Raw genomic sequence first — 17,406 nt, 5'->3', positions numbered from 1 at the left:
GTGTCTTCACCGATTGAGGATTCTTGTAAAGCCTCGTAAAATTTCGCCAAGGAATTCAAGTTTTATGGCGTCGAGGTAGGGTAATGTGTACGGAGGTAGTAGTTAATCTTCGCAGCGAGCTTACGAGCCGTGGTACGGACTTTGTGTGTTGAAGAATACCTCGATGTATTGGTGGAAACATTTTGCTGAAGGGCCAATTATGCGGTCAGATCCGCGATCACATATCCGTTCTGCGGGTCGCATACCCATCGCGGAGTTGAGCAAAAAATTTGTTGAATTTTGAAGGTTGTTCTGCGGTCAATTATGCGATCGCATACCTGTCTCGCGGTCCGCACTTTCATCGCAGATTTAGCATGAAGAATTTCGAAGGGTGATTTTGCGGTCCATTTCGCGATCGCATAAGTGGTCTGCGGACCACAGACCTGTCCAGACCAACCCAATATTTGGCATCACTTTCACTTTTGCGGGCCGCATATCTGTTCTGTGGTCCATTGTGTGATCGTAGACTTGAGTTCAGAGGGTCCATTTTTCTATTTTTATAACCCAATCCCATTTTGATAAATAGCCTTTGGGGCTCATTTTGAAGCCAATGTCTGATGCTTTTAGAGAGAAGTAAGAGTATTTTAGAGAGAGAAGGGGAAGACCTAGCATTCTAATCACCCATTCTTGCACCAATCTTCAAGAATCATGGAAGCCACTCAGTAGACCACCATATATCCGGGTAAGTTCTTGTCCTACATAATCCATGCAAAATTGTTTAGTGTCTAAGTAGATTGTGGAATTGGAGATAGGCCATGCATGTGACAATAGGTGGTAGTATGTGGGGTTGTTGAACTATTTTGGGAAGTTTCTTGTTGAAATTGGTTAAGGGAGGAAGGGATTACCATTGTAGAGCCTTGTAGTCGATTTTTGCATAATAGATGTTTGACAAAATTCCTAAGAGAGTTACACCATGAGAATCCTTTTAATTACTATCTGATTTTTGCTATCTTCCTATAAATTGATATTGGTAGAGGTGTTGGGACATTGTAGTAACTTAAAAAAAAACTCAATCAAGGTATGTTGGTTAAATTTCTCTCTAGAGTCGAATTCCATAATGATCCCGTAAGTTTCAAGTATGGTTGACCCAAGTTCCTAAACCCTATGTTACGGATTGTTCCTAATAAATTTGATTATTCTAAACAAATGTTTTGTTGAAAGATATATGTACTCAAAATATGTTCCAATTGCTCCTATCTTATCATGATCTCTTTCAAAAATGAGTTCAAGGGTGATGTATTAAAACATTATCACTTCAACTAGTGTTTCAAATAAAGTCTATTATGCTTAACCTGGAAAGAAAACACATTGTGCTTAAGACTCATATTGCTCATATACATGTTTGAGGTCTTGATTCCAAAAGCCCTTAATTGTTGATAAGCTATGATAATGTTTGGAAGTGAAAGAAGTGAGAGTGAGATATAAAATGTATCCATGGTTGTTGTAACTAGTGCTTTTGAGTTGAATTCGTATTTCAATCGTAAATCACCATGCTCTCATTTATAAATATTTCCAATGTGATTTGACTTCTTACATACTAATGAGTTGAAATTGTGTATTGCCCTTTTGAGAAAAAAGTATTTCAACAATAAGTGGTGTATCACTCATTTATGATTTTAACTTGTGCTTCAATTGCTAGTCATTTTGCTCTATTCTTTGGAAAGGAATCTATTGTGTTTAAAACCTGCATTACTAATGAACCTAAAGTTGTGATTTCCGGAATATTCTATATGTTGATGTTATGATGATGATCCTTGAAAGTAAAGAAATGAAAGTGTGGAATATGAAATACGGCCAACGTGCCATGAATGAAGAATCATACGTATGGCCAATAGAGCCAAGAAAATAATGATGTTGTGAATGGTTGAAAGTACTAATGAAGCTTTATTTAGTGTGAAAGGTTATGAGGTGAATATATTTGTACTTCTGTTTCCCTTGTGTGCAAACAAAATATTTTTGGTAGTATCATTAGCGAACCGAGGAAGGGTGGGTTGTAAGGCCCACACCCGAAACTACACATGCCGGTGTAGTAGTTGATTGTAATTATTCCCTTATTTAGGATGAGATTGATGTGTTGAGATTATTTTCCTTGATTGGAATGAGATTGTTGGTAGCCCTGGATTTGATGTCGACTCACACGGCATATGTGGGGAGACGACCTAGCCGGTCAGGTGGTGATCGGATGCCATGTTGCGCGCATGGTGGTTCCTACTCTTGGTAAAACCTTTCTTTCTTTCGCATTACATGTCAATCTATATTGTTCGTGGAGAGACGACTTAGCCGATCTGGCCAAGATCGGACTCCGTGCTAAAAACACGGTGGTATATCGGTGCGAATGATCTCCCAACCAAAAATAATATTACTTTCCTGTTTTGAAAATTGTTATATTTTAACTTGGCATTAGGCTATCATCGATCGTTACTTGCTGCTTTCATGATTATTCCCTTCTTATATTGGCATCCTATTTCGAAAGAGGACATTTAGCTTCACATACTAGTACTATTCTATATGTACTAACGTCCCTTTTTGCCGGGGGCGCTGCATCTTTAATGGATGTAGGTGGTTCGTCAGAGGGCAGCTTTGGTCTTCATCAGCAGTTACTCTCTATTCAATAGGTTTTGGTGAGACCTACCCTGTCCCGGGCCTTATGTCACTTGACGTTGTACTTTATGTTTTGAGGTATAGCCGGGGCCTTGTCGCTGGCACTTCCATACTACTCTTATGTTGTACTTAGAGGCTCTGTAGACATGTTGTGGGTGGTGTTCAATGTTGGGAAATGAACTATAAGTGTTGGTATTTTGGCAAACATGTTTTCTCTCATAAATATGAACTTGTGATGTTTTGAAAATTGTAAACAAATATCCTTTGAGTAGTGGAAAAGAATGTGAAGCACTTGACTCTTCTCATGTCTATCTCTTGTTATTGGTTCTTTTATTATTATTGGGTAAGATTGTGTAGAAGGAATCAAGTAGGCTTACTTGACCGGGGTATCTCGATTGAGCGTCGGTCACGCTCCCCGAGGTCGGGGCGTGACAATACTATAGTAGTCAATTGGGTGTACTGGTCATGTGTTATGACTATTAATGGTTTTGATACCATGGTTAATCATTTATTGTTGGATATGGCGGATTTTGAGGTTATTCTTAGTATAGATTGGTTGTCTCCATAACATGCTATCTTGTATTTTCATGCTAAGACTATGACTTTAGCTATGCCAGGGTTGCCTAAGCTAGAGTGGAGAGAGATCCTCGACCATTCTACAAGTGGGGTGATTTTATTTTTAAAGGCTTAGCGTATGGGTGAGAAGGGATGTTTTGGCTTACATTCGAGATTCTAGTGTGGAGGTTCCTTCTGTGGATCTAGTACCGATTGTAAAGGAGTTTCTGGATGCGCTTCCTACTGATCTACCGAGCATGCCACCCTATAGGGATATTGACTTTTATATTGACTTGGTTCCGGGTACTCAGCCTATTTCTATCCCACCACAACGCATGGCTCCATCTGAGCTGAAGGAGTAGCTACAAGATTTGCTTGATAAGGGATTTATTAGACCGAGTGTTTCTCCTTGGTGTGCACCGGTATTGTTTGTGAAGGAGAAGGATGAATCTATGAGGATATGCATTGATTATCAGTAATAGAACAAGGTTACAATCAAGACAAAGTACTCATTGCCTTGTATTGATGATTTTTTTGACAAACATCAGGATGCCAAGGTGTTCTCCGTGATTGATTTGAGATTTGGCTATCATCACGTGAAGATTAAGGCTTCAGATGTCTCTAAGATAGATTTTAGGACCCGTTATGGTCATTATGAGTTCTTGGCGATGTAATTTGGTTTGACTAATGCTCCAGCGACCTTCATGGATTTGATGAACCGTGTGTTCAAGCCTTATTTGGATTCCTTCGTGATCGTGTTCATTGATGACATCTTGGTTTACTCTCATAGTAGGGAGGAGCATGAGCAACACTTGAGTGTGGTGCATCAGACTATGAAGAATCTTCATCTTTATGCAAAGTTTTTCAAGTGCAAGTTATGGTTGGACTCAGTTGCGTTATTGGGTCATGTTGTGTTTGGGGATGGTATCAAGGTTGATCTAAGTAGATTGAGGTAGTCCAAAATTGGACTAGACCTACTTCAACTACAGAGATTCAGAGTTTCTTGGGCTTGGCTGGCTACTACAATCGCTTTGTTGAGGGATTTTCATCCATTACAGCTCCATTTGACCAAGTTAACTCAGAAAGGTGTTCTTTTTCGATGGTCTGATGAGTGTGAAGAGAGCTATCAGAAGCTCAAGGTTTCTTTGACCACAGAGCTAGTGTTGCCCATACGTTTGGGGTCTTACATCGTGTATTATGATATAATGGGCTTGGTGTAGTATTAATGAAGGATAATAGGGTGATTGCCTGTGTGTCTCGATAGTTGAAGACTCATGAGAAGAATTATCCTATTCATGATTTTTTGTTGACATCTATTAGATACGCGCTCAAGATTTGGAGGCACTACTTGTACGATGTGTCATGTGAGGTCTACATATACCATCAAAGTCTCCAGCACTTATTAAAGCAGAAGGATAAGAATTTGAGGCAGCGAAGGTGGTTAAAGTTGTTGAAAGACTATGATATCACTATCTTGTATCAATCAAGTAAGGCAAATATGGTACCCGATGCCTTGAGCAGAAAGGCAGAGAGTATAGTTAGTTTGATATTTATTCCACTTGAGGGGAGGCCGTGGCTATGGATGTTCAGGTCTTGGCTAACATATTTATGAGATTGGATATTTCTGAGCCTAGTAGTTCTTGCTTGTGTTGTGGCACAATTGTCTTTGTTGGAGTGTATCAAGGCTCGCCAGTATGATGATCATCATTTGTTAGTGCTTAAGAACACGATGCAACGAAGTGGTGCTAAGAAGGTATTGGAGATGGTAGTGTTATGCGACTACAAGGTCGGGTTTGTGTTCCGAGTATGGATGGTCTGAGCAATTTGATTCTTAAGGAGGCTCACAGTTCAAGGTATTCTATACATCCAGGTGTGACAAAGATGTATCGTGAATTGAAGCATCATTACTAGTGGTGGAGGATTAAGAAGGACATTATTGGGCATGTTTCATGGTGTTTGACTTGCCAAGAAGTAAAGTATGAATGTCAGAAACTAGGTAGTTTGACCTAGAGAATTGTATAGGAGTTCATATCCTTAAGGATATGTTGAGAGGTTGTGCTATAGAGTTTGGAGACCATTGGGATCAGTTTCTACCATTGGAGGAGTTTTCTTACAACAACAGCTATCAACCTAGCATTCAAATGGCATCGTATGAGGCTTTATATGGTAGGCGATGTCGTTCTCCTATCAGTTGGTTTGAGCCAAGTGAGGCTAGAATGTTGGGTACGGATTTGGTCTGTGATGCTTTGGAGAAGGTGAAGTTGATTCAGGATCGTTCTCAAACAGCGTAGAGTAGGGAGAAGATTTATGCGGACAAGAAGGTCAGTGATCTGGTTTTTTTATAGAGGGCGAGAAAGTACTTTTGAATGTTTTGCCTTTGAAGAGCATGATGAAATTTGGGAGGAAGGGCAAGTTGAGCCCCAGGTTCATTTGTCCGTTTAAGGTGTTAGAGAGAGTTGGGGAGGTTGTTTATAGACTTACTTTGCCTCCTAGTCTTTCGGGAGTTCATCCAGTATTTCATGTATCTATGCTCTGGAAGTATCATGAAGATAAGTCACACATATTGAACCTTAACATAGTGCAACTTTATTAGAATTTGACTTATGAAGAAGAGTTGGTAGCCATTATATATCGACAGGTTCGAAAGTTGAGATCTAAGGATATTTCTTCCGTGAAAGTGCTTTGGAAAGGGCATCGAATTGAGGAAACTACTTGGGAGTCGGAGTTCAATATGAGGAGTAGATATTCTCATCTCTTTGCCAGTTCAGATATAATTCTATGTCCTCTCGAGGATGAACGTTTCTGTTAGATAGGAGAATGTAACGGTCTGATATGTCGTTTTGAGTTATAGCTTTCTGTTTCATGATTTGAGGCCCTGAATAGCTTCATTTGATATTTTATTACTTGTGTGCCTAGTTCGTTTTGATTTCCGAAAAGTTTAGAGGTATTTTGATAGAGAAATTCAAATTTTAGTGCTTTAATATTATTGGAGTTTACCACAGTCAATATTCTTGGTAAATGACCTTTGATTGGTGTTTTGAAGATTCTGATAGGTTCGTATGATATTTTTGAACTTGTACGTATGTTTGATTTGGGTTCATAAGTTAGAAATTTGAGTTTATGAACATTTGAATTCTTGAGTTTTGATCCTTGATTCTTAGTTTTTGATGTTAGTTTGATATTTTGAGCTTATGAGTGAGTTCATGTAAGGTTTGTATACTTGTTTTGGCTGATTGTACTGGGGCCCCGAGGCTCGGATGAGTTTCAGATTGGTTTTGGGTATTTTTGGAGAGTTTGATATTATTGTGTTGTATGTCATCGCAAATTTGCGAGGATTGGGAGGGGAGCTCAGCTTCGCATTTGCGATGCTGAGGGTCGCATTTGCAATCTCTGCAATTACAAAGTCCTAGTCGCATTTGCGACCAGTGGTTCTCACTTGCCAGCTACATAATTGCGATATATCTAGTTGGGTAAAAAGGGAAGGTTCCGAGATTTGCTTATTTTGTTCTATTTTTGAGACCTAAACTTCGTAAGGAGGCGATGTTTTAGAAAATTTTCTTCCCAACTTCAATGGTTTGTAACTTTAACTTGGTTTTGATTAATTGTTATTATTCGCATAGATTTTCGCCCCTAAATCTAGGATTTCAAAGAATAGAAATACGATTTTGGGTTGTAATTTGAAGATTTAGACCTCGATTTGAGGTCGAATCTTGAAGCAAATTACATATTTGGACTCGGGGATAAATGGGTCCATATATGTGATCAGGATTTGGTCTTGATTTGGATTTTGATCAAGTGAGCTCTGGTTGACTTTTTGTTGACTTTTTCATTTATATTAAAGATCGAACCATTTTAGTATTAAGAGGTTTCCTTAAGCTTGTTTTGACTTATTTGAGTATTAATTAACTAGATTCGAGTTATTTGAAAGCTTGTGCTAAAGAGAAAGCGGTATCAGAGAGTTGATTTATTTCGGAAAGAGGTAAGTGTCTTGTTTAGCCTTGGTTTGAGGAAATTAGGTTATAACTGGGTTTATTTGCTATGTGCTATATGTCTTGGGGCGACATATATGTATGGTGACGAGTGTATATGCGTTTTTCAAGGCTAAAGCATGCGGATAAATTAGCCTTATTGATGTTTTGTTTGCTTCATGTATATTATCCTCTAATGCTTTAATAGTCCGTGAAATTACTTGCTTGTTCATATATATGTTAGTAACTATGTTTAAGCTTTGTTGAGATGTTTGAACATTTTGGTTCTTGAGATGTTGGTTTACTTATTGGTGCAAAGGTTATGGTTATCTCTTACGTGGTGTATTATGCTTAATTACTCTCCATGATGTTATTTATGCTTCCTACTTTTCTTGGCACTATTTTATATATTCTTGGTGAGGAAGAGTGGATTGCACGAACAGTGATTCCGAGCTTGTGAGAAAGAGTGATTTATGCATTAAGGGTGTTTCTGCGCTTCTTGATGTGAGCACCTAATTTTTGCCCTAATGCAAATCACTCCTAAAAATATTCCAAAATAGTTTAGAGTTATTCATGCATATTCAGAGTCGTTTTTAAACCATAAAAAATAAAAAAAATGTTTAATTTTTTTATTTCATAGCATTTTAGACCTTAAATGCATTTAGGATTTAATTACATTAATTAGATGCATTATCAAACAAAAATCACAAAAACAAATATAATATACATTAGCTTTAATCAATTAGTTTATTTAATTAGTTAAAACGCTAATTAGGTCGTTTTGGCAAAACAAATTCAATTAGTAGTAATATGACTATTTTTGAGGGATCAAATTTGCCTCTTGTTTCAAATTCGTCCAATTTCAGGGCCCAAAATCTCAGGCCCAACCGGGTTACCCCTTTAAAACCTTACCTTTCCAAAAACCCTAAGAGGAGAAAAAATTAGACCCTCCATTTTACCAAACCCTAGCCGCAGCCTTCTCCCTCCTCACTCTCTCATCTGCATACATGCTCACTCACTCACTTCCTTGTCCTCACATAATATACACCCACACTCATATACTCATTTTCTCCACCTGAAGTTCATTGTTGAGATTTGAAATCTTAGGCGACGAGAAAATACACAAGAGCGGCAGTTAAAAATACTCCAAATAGCCTAAAAATGTTAGTTTAGATCAGTAGTTTCAAGGAGCTGTTTGGTTTTATGTTGATTTGCTTGGTAGTTTTCTGGTTTTCTAAGAGTGATTAAACTCTCAAATCACTGTTGGTTGCTGCTGATTCACTTTACTGTTGAGCTCCAGATTTATCTTTTATCACTGTTTCTCTCTATTCTGTTTCGACATCAAGGTACTCTTCTTGATTTTGATCATGTAACTTGATTTGGATAACTCATATTCTATGAAAATAATTTCGTGAAACTACATGTTCTTCTCTGTTAAGCGAGTGACTATTATCTTCGATCTGTATGCCATGTTTATGACTAATTTCATAGATACATCATGAGATTTGCCTATATCCTCTCCTATGCTAGTTTTGTGTTAGTTGTTTGTTGAACTAAGTGTTTAAATTCAAATCATTCTCTGAATCAGTTTGTTAATCGCTCAATGCCTTATGACTAATACTATGGTTTCGAATATTGCTTATAATTGCCTTTGTGTTAGCTTGAAGTTCTGATTTTCACTTAGGGTTGAAAGTTGAAGTTACAAACTGCACATTAATTAGCTTAGCTGCTACTGACAGTAGAACTATCCTAATGAAGCATTTAATAATTTAAAATGTCATTATATCAGTGTTGGCTGTGCGTTTAGTGAGTTCATAAGGATTTGAACTGAATTTGGTTACTGTTGACGCTCTTCACATAAGAGAATGGGAGTTTGAATGCTTGGGTTCAAGTTGAAGTCGTAGTACGAAGAGTTACGAATCTCTATTTGGATTTTTGTGTTGTAACAACAAATGATTTTCGTACTGTGATGTTAGTTTGAGTAATCAGGAATTAATGTTTTGGAAACAGTCTTGTAGTTGCTTTTAAATTTGAACAGTCATGTATTAATATTTGGGGAAGTTGCATTTGATAATGTTGACAAGCAATCAATGTATCACTGGGCCAATATAGCTGAAATGTTAATTGAGCCTCTAGAATACAATCACCACTATCTTAAGTAACGAAATGTGTGGCTATCCCAACAAATGAATTCCATAATAATCTATGGCCTTTCACATTCAATCATAACTCTTAGGAAATGAACAACCATGAATGCGCTAGCATGCTTTAGGCACGTTCTTAATTCAATCAATTATCGTGATTGTGTACACGTTCGCGCGACATACATGAATCCAAAAATAAATCAAAGTATGCGTTCGCGCAACTTTGGCCAAAAAATAATCTTCATAATTAGTAAAGTGTGATTAATTGTGTACACGTACGCGTGACATAATTTTAGAGCGATAAATAAAATAGATTTACACACATGTAATACGTTTCAAAGATAATTCCATAACGCCATAATTAAAAGCGGTAAAAACATAAATGTACATAGGTTCTAAAAGTAAGTAATTAAATAATTTAATTAAGCCATGTATGATTAAAGCGACCGTGCTAAAACCACGGAACTCGGAAATGCCCAACACCTTCTTCCGGATTAACAGAATTCCTTACCCGGTCTTCTGTGTTCGCAGACCAAAAATAGAGTCATTTTCCTCGATTTGGGATTCTAAAATAAACCGGTGACTTGGGACACCATAATCATTCCAAGTGGCGACTCTGAATTAAAATAAATAATCCTATTTCGATTAATGTCATTTTAATTGAAAAAACTCCCCTATCCCCTCGGGAAAAAGGAGGTGTGACACTTGATATTTGTTATTATTACTAATAATATTGCACGAGGGGTGTTTCCGTGCTTGGTGAGAAAGAGTGATACATATATTTATATATGCACACGTATATAACGCCATCTGGTGAGGATGAAAGGTGAATGCACGAAAGGTGTTGTCGTGCTATTGATATGATATCTTTTACTTATTTCTCTATTTATGCGGATTTGTCAATTGACCTTGTTGTTTTCGTTATTGTTGTTTCATCTTCTTGGATTTGAGGTGTTAAGAGAGGCTCGGTTGTGATATTTGAGAACTTTGATCGTTATTTGTTTTAGTTAATTATTTTACTATTTCTCGTATCTATCCTTGTTATATATCTTATTATTTCTCTTGCTATTTCTCTTTTTTTTTATTGGTTATTAACTGCAAAGATTTATAAGTAGGTGTCTTATCTTAGCCTCGTTACTACTTTATCGGAGTTAGGCTCAATACTTACTGAGTACATGGGATCGGTTGTACTCATACTACACTTTCGCACTTCTTGTGCGGATCCCAGTATTGGTCTTAGTGGAATCCCGAGGGGTGCTTAGATTGGACATTTGGGTGATTTGAGGCAGTGTTGTATCTCTGTCCATAGACTCGGGAGTCGCCTTTGTTATCCCTATTACTGTTATTTGTATCATACAGTATTGTATTCCTTCCAGACTATGTATTTAGTATTCCTAAGAGCTCATACACTCAGTGACACTAGTCTTAGAGAGTTATTTAGACATTTGTATTGGTTTTAAATTTATTATATAATTTCGGAGTTTTTACTCTTTATTTATGGTATTCTATTGTTAAATGCTTACTTATTTTTTCTATTTTTACTGGTAAGTATTGGCTTGCCTAGCAAGTAGCATTAGGCGCCATTACGACCCCTTTGATTAGAATTTTGGGTCGTGACAGTTTACTCATAATGTTGACTTTGGTAAACTTTTCCAACTCAAGGCTTTAATATGGAAACTAAGGGTTCCAAACCACTCAAATCATAGACTCGAACTAATGATACAAACAATATAATGAGATGCTAGAATTTAAAACGACATGTCGATTGGTTTTCAACTTTCTTGGCTCGAGTGTGTGCTTTGAAAGAAGGATCTTCAAGCTCAACAAATGAAGCAATTGGGTTTTCAGATAAAAGAGAATGCCAGATTAACGCTCCTTTTGTGGGAGATTCTTCGAACTTCTTAATGAGTATCAATTTGATCATTGGATTGGTTAAGTCATTTCCTCTAGCTCCGGTTGTATAAGTGATGACATAACCTTAGGGATTTATTGTTCCATCATACTTTGAAATATCCGATACTTTGACCTTCTTTGGTATTGGCAATAGAGCAACACTTGGCTTCCAGGGCTGCTGCGATTATTTATCCATATATATATATATATATATCCCTTTGATGAGAGTAAGTCCACCAGTTCTGTCGTGAGACGCAAGGGTATTTTTATTAATAGAGTTGACGTCGTGCATATTTTTGGATCGATAGATGTACGGAGGGTATCTGTAAACCGTTAAGCAAATAATAGGGATAGTTTTGACCCTTTTTCAAATTTTAAATTATTGGTAGTACCTGAATCTCCAATCCCTAGATCACCGTGTAGTCCCCTAGTGCTAGAATTTCTTGGTACTAAGTTTAGAATCTCCACAACCAACCGCCCCTATTTGATTGTTCCGAGCTTGTTGTTGGGATATGAAACTCTTCATTGTTTCTTATAAGCCGCTTATTTCTCTACCCCCACTAGAGGATCTTTCAGGGGAGTTTTTCCTTGATGCACGTGGTGTACCCCTGGGACTTCGATCATCCTGGGTTGACAGTGGTGTTCCTCCCACTGGCAAACCTTGATTCTCCCGCTGGTCTTGGTCGTCTTGCTGAAGAGGTGCAATTGATTGGTTGTTGGATCCAGACATAGTAGTTTCTTAAGAATTAGATGGCAAATGAGAATCAAAGGGATCCAAGGAGGATTGAAGGCGATTTAGGAATAAATTCACAATTACTAGGGCCCATAGTGGGCACTTTTAATCTAAAAATTTGACTAATAGATATATGTTAGGCCACAAGCAATTAGATTAATCCAAAACAATCTGACATATGATGATGAAAAGCAAAGTAGAGATACAATGAATATGAACAAAATAACAAAATTAGTAAAAAATAAGAAAGAAATATTATTATTGAGTGTTCTCTCGTGAGTTGGAGCTGATGAACAGATTGATAATTAAAAGCCAAATACTGTCAAAAGTTGCAAAATATTGCGAATTTGTCTAATAAAATCAAAATGTTCTCCAACGATAGGGAAAAAGGGTATTTATAGACTGGCCTAATCGTAACTGCCGCCTACTTTTATCCATACACGTTGCTGAAATTACAGATATTTAAGAGAATAAAATTATAACTGCCAATCATACTTAATGAGATGCAGCGGGTATCTCGGGATTGAGGTTCAAGAAAATCTTGGTATTAGAATATTGATCTTGGAATACACTCGTTTTGTCGGGTATGAGAGAAATGACCTCGAAATTATCTCCTTAATCTCTAGTCTTCGGTTCGGGTGACTCAGGGTGACTTGGTGTTGGCTAGGAAATACTTGCTATATATTGACTCTTATCTTTGCCATGCGTTTGGTCCATTTTTTACGAATACACCTAGGCCTAACATAGTGATTATAACGCTCGTTGGATTTTGACTTGGAAATTTTATAAAACTTTTATAACAAGTACAAATAGATATTTTCCCTTGGTCTCAATTTATTTGACCTTATATTTTTATTATTTCCAATCTCTCATCACGTGCAATACGTGTATACCGAGTCAGGTAGTTAACGATATTGTAAAATAATATCAATGTAACGACCCGACCGATCGTTTTGAGCAATTACATTCAGTTCGGTAGCTTGAGATCATGATTAGCTTCATATGGTGTATTATGACTAGCGTGTATCGTCGGTTTTGGTTTTTAGAAGCCTCAGAATTGATTTGGAAGAATGATTCTCAATTTAGAAGCTTTAAGTTGGAAGAGTCGACCAAGTTTGACGTTGTGTGTTTAACCTCGAATCGGAGCTTTTATGATTCCGGTAGGTCCGGATGGTAATTTCTTACTTGAGCGTATGCCCGAATTTGTATTTGGATATTTTTAGAAGGTTTCGACACTATTTGGCGAAAATTGACAATCTGAAGGTTTGGAATGTTCATAAGTTCGATCGGGAGTTGAATTTCATGATATCGAGTTTCGATTGTTGCTTCGGGAGTTAGAATAGGTTTGTCATGTCATTTGGAACTTGTGTGCAAAATGTGAGATCATTTCTAGTTGATTTGATATGGTTCGCACGAGTTTTGGAAGTTGAAGATTCAAAAGTTCATTAAGTTTTATTTGAGGTGCGATTTGTGGTTTTGATGTTGTTATATTTGATTTGAGGCAGTAGGTCTGTATTATATTTTGGGACTTGTTGGTATGTTCGGAAGGGGTCCCGAGGGGCTCGGGTGAGTTTCGAGGTGGTTTCAGATCATTTCGGATTGGCTTGGAGTTGATGGTTTATGTTGTTAGTTGATGTCTCTGTTGTTCTTCGCGATCGCGAGGATGTGGTCACGATCGCGTAGAGATTCTTGGAGCTGGCTGATTTTCTTAATTGTGTTCGCGACAGGTCGACTGCATTCTCATAGAGTCTGGGGCTGATCTTCTTCGCATTCGCATCTGCTTCTATGCGTTCGCGTAGTGTTGGGCTGGACTTGGTAGGTCGATGGTTTCCTCTTCGCGTTCGCGATGTTGCTTCCGCGTTCGTGTAGGTCTGGCAGATGTGGTCATCGCTTTCGCGAGACTTGTGTCGCGAACAGGTAGTGTTAATTTGGGGCAGTGTAATTTGTGCATGGCGAATGTGAGGGTTTTTCCGCGTTCGCGAAGAGCATCCCTGTTCAGTGATTATAAAGTACTCTATTTCGAAGGTTTTGGTCATTTTATCATATTTTGAGTCATGGAGCTCGGATCTGGCCGATTTGTGAGGGGATTTTCATCACATGGACTGTGGTAAGTATTTTCGACTCAGTTTTGGTTATATTCCATGATTCCACCTTTCATTTTGGCCTTTAATTTGTTGAATCTATGAGAGAAATTGGGGATTTTTGTCAAAACTTTTCTAAACTGAAGATTTGAGATTTGAACATCGATTCGGAGTCGGATTTGAGTGAAATTAGTATGGTTGGACTCGTATTTGTATGGTTGCCAAAATTTGTTAGTTTTGTCGGATTTTGAGGTGCGGGCCCGGGTTAACGTTTTGGTTGACTTTGAGTATTTGATTAAAGATTCTACCTTTATTGTTTGAGTTGCTTTTGGCTAGTTTCGAGCTGTTCGGAGGTCGTTTGAGCGGGATGGCGCTTCTACTGTATTGATTTGGCTTGTTTGAGGTAAGTGTCTTGACTAATTTTGTTAGGAAACGTTTTTCTACTAATTGATATTGTTTGCTACATGCGGGGATGATGCATATGGGATGTGATTATACGGTTCTTTGTGCCTTGTTGGAATATGTGACTTTCTTGCTTCATGTTTTACTTGACTTTTATATTAATATGAATATGAATTTCAATGATAGAAACTATGATTTAGCTTATTATAACTTGACTAAAACTTGATGGACTTTATGAGAAGCTATTAATGTGCTAAATTCGGTCATCACAATATATAATCACAAATACATCGCTACGACCGTTATTCTTGAGATATTTGGATTCCATACTTGAGTTGAAGACCGCTTTTGAGACTTGTTGAGATACTTGAACAGTAAGGCTCTTAAGGTTTATTGAATTGTTATTGGCTTGAGAGTTTTGATTGATATTCATTTGGGGTATTTGCTTAACCACTCTTCTTGATGTTATTCATGTTTCTTACCTTGCTTATTATTGATATACATATGCTTGGTGAGGAAGAGTGTAAAGCACGAAGGGTGATGCGCCATTGCATACACATTATTTGAGGAAGAGTGTAAAGCACGAAGGGTGATGCCATGCCATTTCATATACATCATTACGCACGAAGGATTATGCGCCATTGCATATACATTATCATGTGAGGAAGGGAGTAAAGCATGAAGGGTGATGTCGTGCCATTATTTTTGTATTATCACGTGTTCATGGCACGAAGGGTGTTTCCCTGCATGTGAGGACCTGAGACATGTATTATATTGTGATATCTTTTCATTGTGTATACATTTATGCCTTTATCTTGAGTGTTACTGTTGCACTTATGCTATCTATGTGACTTGTCATTGTTGTTTCGTCTTTGTCCTCTACCTTAATTGTCGTTGTGCTATCCATGCCGTTGTCAAAAATCATGCTTTCTTTCTTGTTTGGTATATCTACACCTATGCCTTTTCCCGTTTGTTAAACTTTCATCTAAGCCTTCTACCATGTTAGTTAGTGAAATTTATGTTCTCCTATCTTAATTGCTATCATTCCTTATGTGCCTCCCACTAGTTTGTTACCGTTGTCCATATACTCTGCCTTGTTCGTTATTGTTATCTATGTAATTACCATTTTGCTGTTACTCTTATTGGCATTTCTTTCACCTGGTTGGTACTGTTATACATATGCTTGGTGAAGAAGAGATTAATGCACGAAGGGTGTTCCCATACTATTTGATTTAACATACATTCATATATTTGGTGAGGATGAAAAAAGTGCACGAAGGGTGTTGCCGTGCCATTTGATTTGATGTCTTGGGTATATTCCTGACACTATGAGAATTTTGTGGATTTACTACTTTACCGAGGTTAGTCAAGGTACTAACTAGGTACATAGGATCGGTTGCACTCAAACTACACTTCTGCACCTTGCATGTAAATCTTGGAGCTAAGATGTGGTGGATGACGGGAGCTGGCACTAAAGATGTACCTGCCTTCCGGATTTAGCTACCACTCGTCCTTGAGTAGTTTTAGATTTGAATTTTGTTTATGTACATTTCAAATAGAAGTTGTATTTATTTCATACCAAGTTTGTAAAATTTCAGTCTTAGTAGCTCATGACTTGCATTACCAATCCTTGGGATATTGTATGGAATTCAGTTATATCATTTGTTGATCACTTTATTTTTTTTGAACTGCGTTGATTGTTATTGGGCTTATCTAGAGGATTGGGTTAGCTGTCATTATGACTAGTTAAATTTTGGATCGTGACAAGTTGGTATCAGAGCTCTAGATTCATAGGTTCTACAAGTCATGAGCAATTGTCTAGTAGAGCCTTGCAGATCGGTATGATGATGTCCATACCTATGTTCGTGAGGCTACATGGCATTTAGGAATATTTCCCTTATTTCATTCCTTATTGTGCGACCTTATTTTAGCTCGAAACCTGCGATTTTGACTCATCCTATTCGTCTGTATGTGATGTTGAGCACCACTTATCATTGTGCTCCGACGACTGGTGATGTTGCAAATGGGCTGCGAAGGGTTGTGGATGCTGAGTACCGTCACAATGTGTTATCCATGCTTTGATGTTGATGTATTGGTAAGTCCACCAATTCATTTGTGGGATGAAGAGGATTCTTATATCTTGTCGACGAGTATAGACTCGGGAGTGTTATTTGGTTGCCTAGTTGTTCTAAACATGATCGAGTCATGTGGAATTGTTGATTTGAGCCTAGCCGGTGGGTTATCTACTGCGTGAGGATTTGAGATCGCATGTTTCGTATGAGGTTTCTATTCAGTGGAATGCATATATTATCATTTCGGAGCATTTGAGGAAATTGGCTTGATTGTCACAAGGATGAGTATGTGCTTGATAGAGTCTTCAGAGTATGTTATGACTAGTGTTACATAAGCTTATGAAGTATTCAGTTGAATAACAATGCGAGGCTGGGTCAGGTACGAAGAGATGGTACAGTAGATTACCGATGGTGTGTTATATGGCTTTGAGCTAAGTGGGGGAGTCTGTTATTGACGATCTAATTGTATAGTCATGTGTTACATTAGTTCTTGGATGAGGATGTGCTTGCGGATTGGCTATGATTTGAGAAAGGTTTAATGGGGGTGATTTAGAGTAAGGTGGATGAATATCGAAAATGTTCTGATGAGTTCGAGACTCATATGTGGTATTTAAGGATTTTCAAATTTGTGTATGGCTAGGACTTGAGATCTGTATTAGAAAGTGTCTAGGCTTGCGGTACTTCTTTATCAAGAATGTTTCTACATAACAGTATTAGAGAGATGCAAGAAAAGGCTTCGGGTTCACAGAAGGTTCCTTCAGAGTGAGCATTTCGGATTGAGTTACTTCTAGGTTTGGCAGTCCGTGTGACTCGGTGGAGTTAGAGGAAATCAGTCCTGATGACTTGATTATGTGTTAACGGGTTTTGAGGAATTCACAATGGTTATGGCCACGGTTCGGAGTTGGTGTCTTCTACAAG

General features: G+C 37.8%; 1 long non-coding RNA gene across 1 annotated transcript; it reads left to right on the top strand.

Moving 5' to 3' along the window:
- Positions 1-8,103: 8,103 nt before the first annotated feature.
- On the top strand, positions 8,104-10,799 carry LOC107794518 (uncharacterized). Its single transcript, XR_012698275.1, has 2 exons — positions 8,104-8,509; positions 8,953-10,799. It is a non-coding gene; the product is annotated as an uncharacterized LOC107794518 (long non-coding RNA).
- The last annotated feature ends 6,607 nt before the right edge of the window (positions 10,800-17,406 follow it).

The sequence above is a fragment of the Nicotiana tabacum genome, chromosome 13, assembly GCF_000715075.1.
Source record: "Nicotiana tabacum cultivar K326 chromosome 13, ASM71507v2, whole genome shotgun sequence".
Taxonomy (NCBI): Eukaryota; Viridiplantae; Streptophyta; class Magnoliopsida; order Solanales; family Solanaceae; genus Nicotiana; species Nicotiana tabacum.
The sequence above is the reverse complement of the archived record's forward strand: the minus strand, read 5'-3'. Positions and strand labels throughout refer to the sequence as shown.